The sequence below is a fragment of the Oncorhynchus masou genome, chromosome 25, assembly GCF_036934945.1.
Source record: "Oncorhynchus masou masou isolate Uvic2021 chromosome 25, UVic_Omas_1.1, whole genome shotgun sequence".
In the NCBI taxonomy this organism is placed as follows: Eukaryota; Metazoa; Chordata; class Actinopteri; order Salmoniformes; family Salmonidae; genus Oncorhynchus; species Oncorhynchus masou.
The window spans coordinates 37,383,333-37,391,521 of record NC_088236.1 but is presented as its reverse complement, the minus strand read 5'-3'; the positions used below and the strand labels follow the sequence as shown (position 1 = coordinate 37,391,521).

Sequence of the window (8,189 nt, the reverse complement as noted above, 5' to 3'; positions counted from 1 at the left end):
ATTCCCAATACATTGGTTCAATCTAACGTGTTATGCTAGCATGGACACTGGAAATAGCTAGTGTGTAGCACATGTACAGGACTAAATGATTGTACTCACTCATTCTCTCAAGTGTAGTCAATGGTCAGCCTTGATACATTAACCACCCTTAGTGTGGCTAATGTATCAGAGTGGAATGAAGGCCGAAAGATCCCTAAAGTGAAGTTGCTCTAAAAGACGAGAATTTTTCCACAGATGCCTTTCAAACTCTTCCCTCCAGCCAGTCACAAGCCCACCAGAGGGGGCACAACAAAAGGTTGGAGAGGTGAGCCAGAACAAAGTTATAGCCTAATACAATTCAATATAGTAAGTATATTGCCATTGGCCATCCAGTATACTGCAACAGAAAACACTCCCAAAAATGGAATCCTACATTTTAGTTGAATGTTTAAAAGTTTGACCAATAGATTTGCATAAGGGTCTACATTGCAGCAATTACAACTCTCATTCTTTGCAGTGCAGATCTCCACTTTCCAGGGTTCAACTCTGTTGACCATAGTCCTAGTGACAAGCAACACAAGGGAGGGAGTCAAGGTTGGTCAGTTACACTAGCAGATAGTAAGCCTAATGTCAGATGCAAGACTTGTTGACTTTGTCTTACACCCTTTGAAAACCAAAGTTGTATTTTTTTGTAGACTATTCTTTTCGATGGTGAGTAATGTTGATTGTAGTAGAGCTGATGCTGTGTAATGTCTGTTATTGCAGCTCAGCCCAGATCAATCTTTTGGCCAGCTGCTCCAGTGCATCATGGGGCTCTGGCTCCCTATTGATGTGGATCCCCAACACATCCTTCAGAGCCACGCCCAAAATAGGTCACATGATTTATTGTATTTGATGTGGATTTTATCTTTATTTTTTTGTCATATCAGTCACTTTATGTTGTACTTTTTATGTTATAGCCCTAGACCTTGATTGTATTGTTTGCTTACCACGTAACCTTCTTTTTAGGCATTAAACTTGGCAGATATGCAGGTTTTGGTGTTAAATTGCCTTTTTGTACACATGCCTAAACTGTCAAGGTGCTCATTTGCCTTCTGTCCTGAAAAACCTCCAAAGTGGTGAGTACCATATATTCACTGGTTTCATAAATTGTATGTGGCAGGTTATTTATCTTTGTATTACATTTTTGTCAATGAAAACTCATTGTTTACCAGTTACATTTACTCATCTATATTGTGTTATAGAACAGAAAGAAGTCCAAGAATGTGTGGAAGAGGGTGCTGTCCCAGCTGACACCATTGACGTCACAGCTGAGAAGTGAGCATGAGTTGGGCTCCCGAGTGGCACAGCAAGCTGTCCACCCAAAAGACCTTGTCCTGGCCAAGCCTGACACTGACCCCCAGAGGGAGGAGGAGGATGCTGGTAGGCCCCGGGCCCAGAACCAGGAGCTCCTGTCATTGTAGGCTAGCCCAGAGGCCCAGACCCAGGCTCAAACATGCCCACGCCCCCCCCCCCCAGGACCCAGGGTCCCCAGTGCTTTCCTCCTCAGGAACAAGCCTCTGGTGTTCCACAGTGTTAGGGAGAGGGCGCCGAGGCGACACACCCAGCAGGATCGCTCAACATACAAACTGGACAGCAAGGTCACTCATACTGTCATAGTACTGCCCCATGGCATTCTTTTGTATCTCAAAGTATAGCTGACCTATGATCTGACTGGTCATTAAAAGGGGTGTCTCCATTGCTCTCTGAGTGAAATGGAATGCATAGAGTACATGTAACTAACAGGCGTGAAACCTGCTGCTGCCTCTCAGTTCTTATTCATCAGGCTTGTTGAGAGATGAGAAAAAGCCTGATTTGGCTCCACATGTCTAGCAATGAGGGAGAGTCACGGGAGAGTGAAACTGGGCATTGGTTCTGAAGATGCAGGCCCTGATAGCTCCTATTACAGTGAGCTTTTCTGCCTAGTTTTATAACTGTTTATTTTCTGTTTTCCAACATCTCATGTAGAGTGGTCAGTGGTCACGTACTTCCTTGATTATCCATGCTTTAGGAAGAATGTAAGATTTTTTTTTTTTTTTTTTTACAGCTGTTCATAAGTTGACATTCTGTAATTCATGTTTAACTGAATGTTTTGAAAATATACTGTCTAGGATGTATGCCTCTTGTGGACAACACTTGTCTATCGTAATGTCCTGTTGGTGTGTGTAACGAGGAGAAGAACGGCTATTTCATAGGATTTAGTTTAGTCAATGAAAATAAACAAATATTTGTAGTGTCGCACTTGAATAATGTAATTCTGGCAACCCATGTTTTGTTTGAGAATAATATAAGTTTGTTCTGTCTTCATAGCTCTTACTCTAGACTGGAGGGGATGGCATTGACTGGGATAGGTCGGTCTTCTCAGACTATCTGTGGAGAAAGCACAACCTTCCGCCCAACTGTGACAGAGAAAAGCCATCGACCCCCAGAAGACACAAATGTGGGATGCTTTGGCTTCTACCCCATCACCACCCTAGGATCCCTCTGTCCATAGGTAACACTGGAGCTCTAGGCTGCATATGCATGCAGGCCAGGAGCCTTTGCTATGCTGTCACAGAGATGCTTACAGATTTGTAGATCGATCAGCTTAATCCATTCATTGTCAGAAGATTAGCTCGTTTGTAACAAACATATAAATACATGTAGGTGTGTTACCAATAGAGATAAATATGTCAAAGAACGTGAATGAGGAAAATGTGTGTTACAGGTCCTGCTGTTTGGCACTGCCTGGGATATGGCGGGGCCATGGTGGTGGTCCACTGGCCTCCAAGTCCAAGTGCCATCCCTCATTGGTGCCAAACAGTTCCTTCAGGTTCTGTAGCAGCTCCAACCTCAGCTGTCAAAACCCTTTGCAACAAAGTAAGTGTGATTCTTCACCTCTCAAATCTAGCCAACACACTCAGCATGAACCAATCAAAGTTTATCCTTGCATTTTTAACTCATTTCACATGTCCTCTAAGCACCATTGTGCCTTACAACTCCATGATTTTCCTTCAGGTCACAGCTTCGACATATGTGGTCAGTATATCATGTGGCAGACCAGGGGGTTGGGTCAAAACGTTTACACAGATCAGACACGGACAGAGTAGGATTAGCTCAGTTTCAAAGGTGTTTATTAAAATAATAGTCCAAATGAAAATAATAGGTTTTCCCCAAGACACCCTCTCCGGGATACCGTCTTCTGGGCTCCGGGTCTTGCTGTATCCTTGTGGGGATGAACGCACTCACACCTCTGGAACAGTCCCCAACTATACAGGAGTCCTTTCTTCCACCAGTATCTTTCCTGTGTACTGCCCTTCTGGCAGCTTTATGGAACTTGTATATCTGGTGAGCAATCAGCCCTTGATTACTCACCAACTCTCAATCAACCCCAATTCATCCTGGCCGAGACCTGGCACGTCCAGCAGATGGCGCCATTGCCTTGATGTATACTCCGTCTGTCACCAGGCTTCGACGAGTCTCCCCCTGGTGGCTGACCTGCTGTATGCCCCTTCCCCCAGCTCTGTCGGAGGGGACTGTCATCAGTGCGACGTATGTCTCCCTTCCCGATAGACCTTCCATGCTTCGCCCCTGACCTGTGTACAACAGAAAAAGAGAAGCGTTGAAGGGACAAGAACCACCTGGTGACCCAATTGTTTGTTTCCCTTCCCCTGGCCATCCAGACCAAGGGAGCATGGTCTCCACAGAGACCGACTCCGTTTGGTGTCAAACTCTGTCTTCTCCTGGGATGAGGCTGCCAACGGTATCTGCCAATATCCTTTGGTCAGGTCAAGGGTGCTGATGTACCGGGCCTTTCCCAATCGGTCGATGAGCTCGTCCACCCTCTGCATGGGGTATGCGTCGAACAAGCTTATGTCGTTCACACCCCGGAAATCATTACAGAAGTGCAGGCTACCATCCGGTTTGGGCACCAACACGACGGGGCTGCACCATGCACTGTGGGACTCTTCAATGACTCCCATCCTAAGCATAGCCTCCACTTCCTGTTTCTCGGCCTTCCTTCGGGCCTCCGGAATCCGATATGGCCTCTTTCGTACCGTTTCCCTGGGCCGGGTACGGATGTGGTGTTCAATGAGGGTTTGAGTAAATCTGTTGGTTTCCGTCTCCCCGGATGATGTACGTGGCAATTGACAGGTCCCAGCTTCCCGATCACCTCGTATGGCCCGTGCCATGTTGCCAGGAATGTACTTTCAGTCGTGGAGATTAAGACCAACACCCTGTCTCCAACCTGGAATTCTTAGGGCTGGGCTCCCCGATTGTAGACCTGGGCTTGGGTGCATTGGGCCTTCTCCTAATGTTCCCTCACGACTGGCCATATGGGTCTTATCCGCTCCCTTATCGTCTCCACATGCTCTACCACGCTGCATAAGGGGGTCGGGATACCGGGTGGCGTAGTCTACTATTATCAGGATGTACCGGTGTCCTCATGCTGTTTTTACCAGGGGTCCCACTATGTCCATGGCGATGCGTTCAAAGGGACCCCGATGATCAGTAGGGGGACCACTGGGTTTCAGAAGTGGGCCTTTGACACTCTGGGCAGCTGTGAAGGTCTTCCACGGCCCTCCTTATCCCGGGCCAGTGGAACTGGGCGGTGATCCATTCCCGGTTCTTCTCCATTCCCAGGTGCACCCCCAAAAGGTGGGTGTGGGCCAGCTGAAGAACGGTTCCCACGTATCGTCGGGGCAGCAACAATACCTCTATGTTCCCCCTGTTGGTGCGACACCTGAAACTAAAGGTTATTCTTGATTTGGAAATGGGGGTATCTCCAGTCAGTCACCCCCGGAAGTAGCTGTCCATACACCGTTATCACTTTGGCTGCGGCGGCTTTCAAGTTAGGATCCTCCCACTGGGCCGTCCGGAATTGTCCATTCAATTGGCCCCCAGCGGGTCGAAATCGAGGGCTCTTCCTCCCGTGGTTCCCCGGGGGGGCGGGTTCCGACACCCCTGCCGACTCCGGACACAGATACAGGTTGGTGAACCTGTTTGCTTCCGGGCCGCGAACAGCAGACAAACTCGTCCCACTCGGAGGTACCGGTAACTCTGGTACTGCACCCACCCTCATCTGGCAGCTCCCTTGTGGCATCACAATGTTGGCCCATACGGTTGGATACTGCTTTGTGTCCCCGTGAACACAGGAAATGGACATCTCCCTACCACGTTCGGTCTCCAGGTTCAGCAGGCTCGTGGTTACGAGGGTAACTATACTACCGGAGTCTAATAGAGCTTCTGTGTTCAGTCCGTCAACCTTCACCGGGACCATGGGTGCAGTTGATTCGTGGTGTGCCCAACAGGAGGTGACGTTGTTCACTGTGTGACGCACCTTGCCTCTGGGGCTTGCTGATAGCATCGACTCCTCGAGCCGGGCAATTCCAGGCAATGTGCCCCCGGGCTCCAAACTCAAAACACCTCCTTTGGTCTCCAACTACCTGGGGTCGTCGGTGGTGGTCGGCCCTACCTCAGCCATCTCTCCAGGGGTTTGCTGTCCTTTGGCCCTGCCGACTATCTGTTCAGGGTACACAGCAGTGGGGCTGTCCTTCCGACTCCTCGAACGGGTCGCCGACTCAGCCCGGCTCCGACTCAGCAGGGCCTGAGTGTTCTGATGCATATCCACTGCTTCCTGGAGGCCCTCCAAGGTCTGGGGTGCGCATAAACTTGCTGCCCTCTTCATGTTGTGGGGTAGTGCCTGTAGGAAGCGATCCAGGACCACTTTGTCTAGGATGGAGAGGGTGGATACGTCGGTTAGGAGCCATCCCCTGGTGACACACAGTAGGTCGCTCATCTGTGCTGAGGGAGATGCGTCGGCTACAAACCTCCAGTTGTGGAAGAGTTGAGCCCGATGGGCCAGGCTGTACCCGTAGCAGCTGAGTATCTCCTGTTTGATTCCATCGTAGTTAGCAGCCTGTTCATCGTTCAGGTCGCAATATGCCTTTTGGGCATTCCCAGAGAGGAACGGGGCCAGCAGACTGGCCTACTTCTGTCTTGGCCGTTCTTCCCGTAGTGCCGTCCGTTCAAGCGTACAGAGGTATGTTTTGACATCGTCTTCTGTTAGCTTGATTAAAAACTGGTTTGGATGTGATTCAGTAGACGCTCCTCCTTGAAGCTTCCTGATTTCCTCAATGAGCCGTTTTGTAGCCGCTGTTCCTCCTGCGTTCGTTCCTGAACTGCCTGTTGGGTCCGGATGAACTGAGCTACTAACTCGTTCATGCTGATGCTGCGTAAATGTCAACCTTGATCTGACCACGTTATCAGAATGCCTGCATTCTCCACCACTTGTGGCAGACCAAGGGGTTGGGTCAAAACGTTAACACAGATCAGACACGGACAGAGTAGGATTAGCTCAGTTTAAAGGGTGTTTATTAAAATAGTAGTTCCAAAGAAAATAATAGGTCTCCCCCATGAGACCCTCTCCGGCATACCGTCTTCTGGGCTCCGGGTTTTGCTGGATCCTGTGGGGATCAAACTGAACTCACTCCTGTTACCTCTGGAACCGTCCCCAACTATACGGGAGTACTTTCTTCCACCAGTATCTTTCCTGTGTGCTGCCCCTCTGGCAGCTTTATGGGACTTGTACAGCTGGTGAGCAATCAGCCCTTGATTACTCACCAACGCCCAATCAGCCCTAATTAAATCCTGGCCGGAGAGCCCATCGAGACCTGGCACGTCCAGCAGATTGAGCCGTCGCTTCTTGATGTATACTCCGTCTGTCACCAGGCCTCGACGAGTCTCCCCCTGGTGGCTGACCTGCTGTACGCCACAATCAATACAGTATAGGATGTTTGTTTTGTTATTGTATCATTCATCTGCTACTTTTTGAATTGTATTTGTACATCAGAAGTGTTAATATATGCATTTTATTCTCATCTATTATTTTCCTGATCTCTATGTGATTCCACAGACTGTCAAGGAGAGGATGATACATTTGGCCTATGCTCAGGGAGAGATGCTGGAGGAGGTCTAGGAGCCCGAGAGAGGTCAAGGAGGAACTCTGTGGACAATGGCCACTGGCCCTCAGGGTCCCAGCCATCCTCTAGCGTCAACTCGGATACAAATGGAGATAGTCAACCTTTTAAAAGGAAGAAAGACACTGAAAGATCCAGGACTAAGACCCAGAAGTAAAAACACTCATCAGGGCTGTGAACATGAAATCTTTCATCCAGAGCTGTCCTTATATTTTAGATAAATAATAATATTTCTGTCTGCTTGCTTTTTCTTTCTGTCAAAGTGTAGCCTAACATGGTAACAACAAGATATGTTACATAATTTCTACAGGCCTAATCCTTATTTAACAATCAACTATCTCATGATTCAGTATTTGATTATTTAACCAGTCAGCTTCATGGCAGCCTTGGGGATCAGGATTGTAGGTGCACCTCACCACAGGCTGGTGGTGCGGTCTGCCTAATGAATCACAGGAAGGCCATCAAGGACCTCAACCACCCGAGCCACGGCCTGTTAATCCCGCTACTGTAGTCAATGAACAGCTGAGCTGTCGTCAATGAACAGCATTCTCACATAGGTGTTCCTTTTGTCTAGGTGGGAAAGGGCAGTGTGGAGTGTGATTGAGATTCCATCATCTGTTGGGGCAGTATGCAAATTCTAGTGGTTCAAGGGTTGCTGGGATAATGGTGTTGATGTGAGCCATCACCAGCCTTTCAAATCACTTCATGGCTACCGACGTGAGTGCTACGGGGCGGTAATCATTTATGCAAGTTACCTTTGCTTTCTTGGGCACAGGGACTAGGGGGGGGTTGCTTGAAACATGTAGGTGTTAGACATGGTCAGGGAGAGGTTGAAAATGTCAGTGAAGACACTTGCCAGTTGGTCTGCGCATTCTGAGTACACGTCCTGGTAATCCGTCTGGCCCTGCAGTCTTGTGAATGTTGACCTGTTTTAAAGGTCTTGTTCACATCGGCCTCGGAGAGCGTTATCACACAGTCGTCCAGAACTGCTGGTGCTCTCATGCATGCTTCAGTGTTACTTGCCTCGAAGCGAGCATAAAATACATTTAACCCATCTTGTAGGCTCGCGTCACTGGGCAGCTCGTGGTTGGGCTTCCCTTTTATAGTCCATAATAGTTTGAAAGCTCTGCAACATCCTTCGAGCGTCCGAGCCGGTGTAGTAGAATTCAATCTTAGTCCTGTATTGAAGCTTTGCCTATTTGATGGTTCGTC

General features: G+C 48.6%; 1 long non-coding RNA gene across 1 annotated transcript; it reads left to right on the top strand.

Annotated features, from left to right (window-relative positions):
- Positions 1 to 735: 735 nt before the first annotated feature.
- LOC135514268 (uncharacterized) lies at positions 736 to 7,215 on the top strand. The gene is made up of 4 exons (XR_010451648.1): positions 736 to 1,296; positions 2,329 to 2,512; positions 2,726 to 2,877; positions 6,914 to 7,215. It is a non-coding gene; the product is annotated as an uncharacterized LOC135514268 (long non-coding RNA).
- The last annotated feature ends 974 nt before the right edge of the window (positions 7,216 to 8,189 follow it).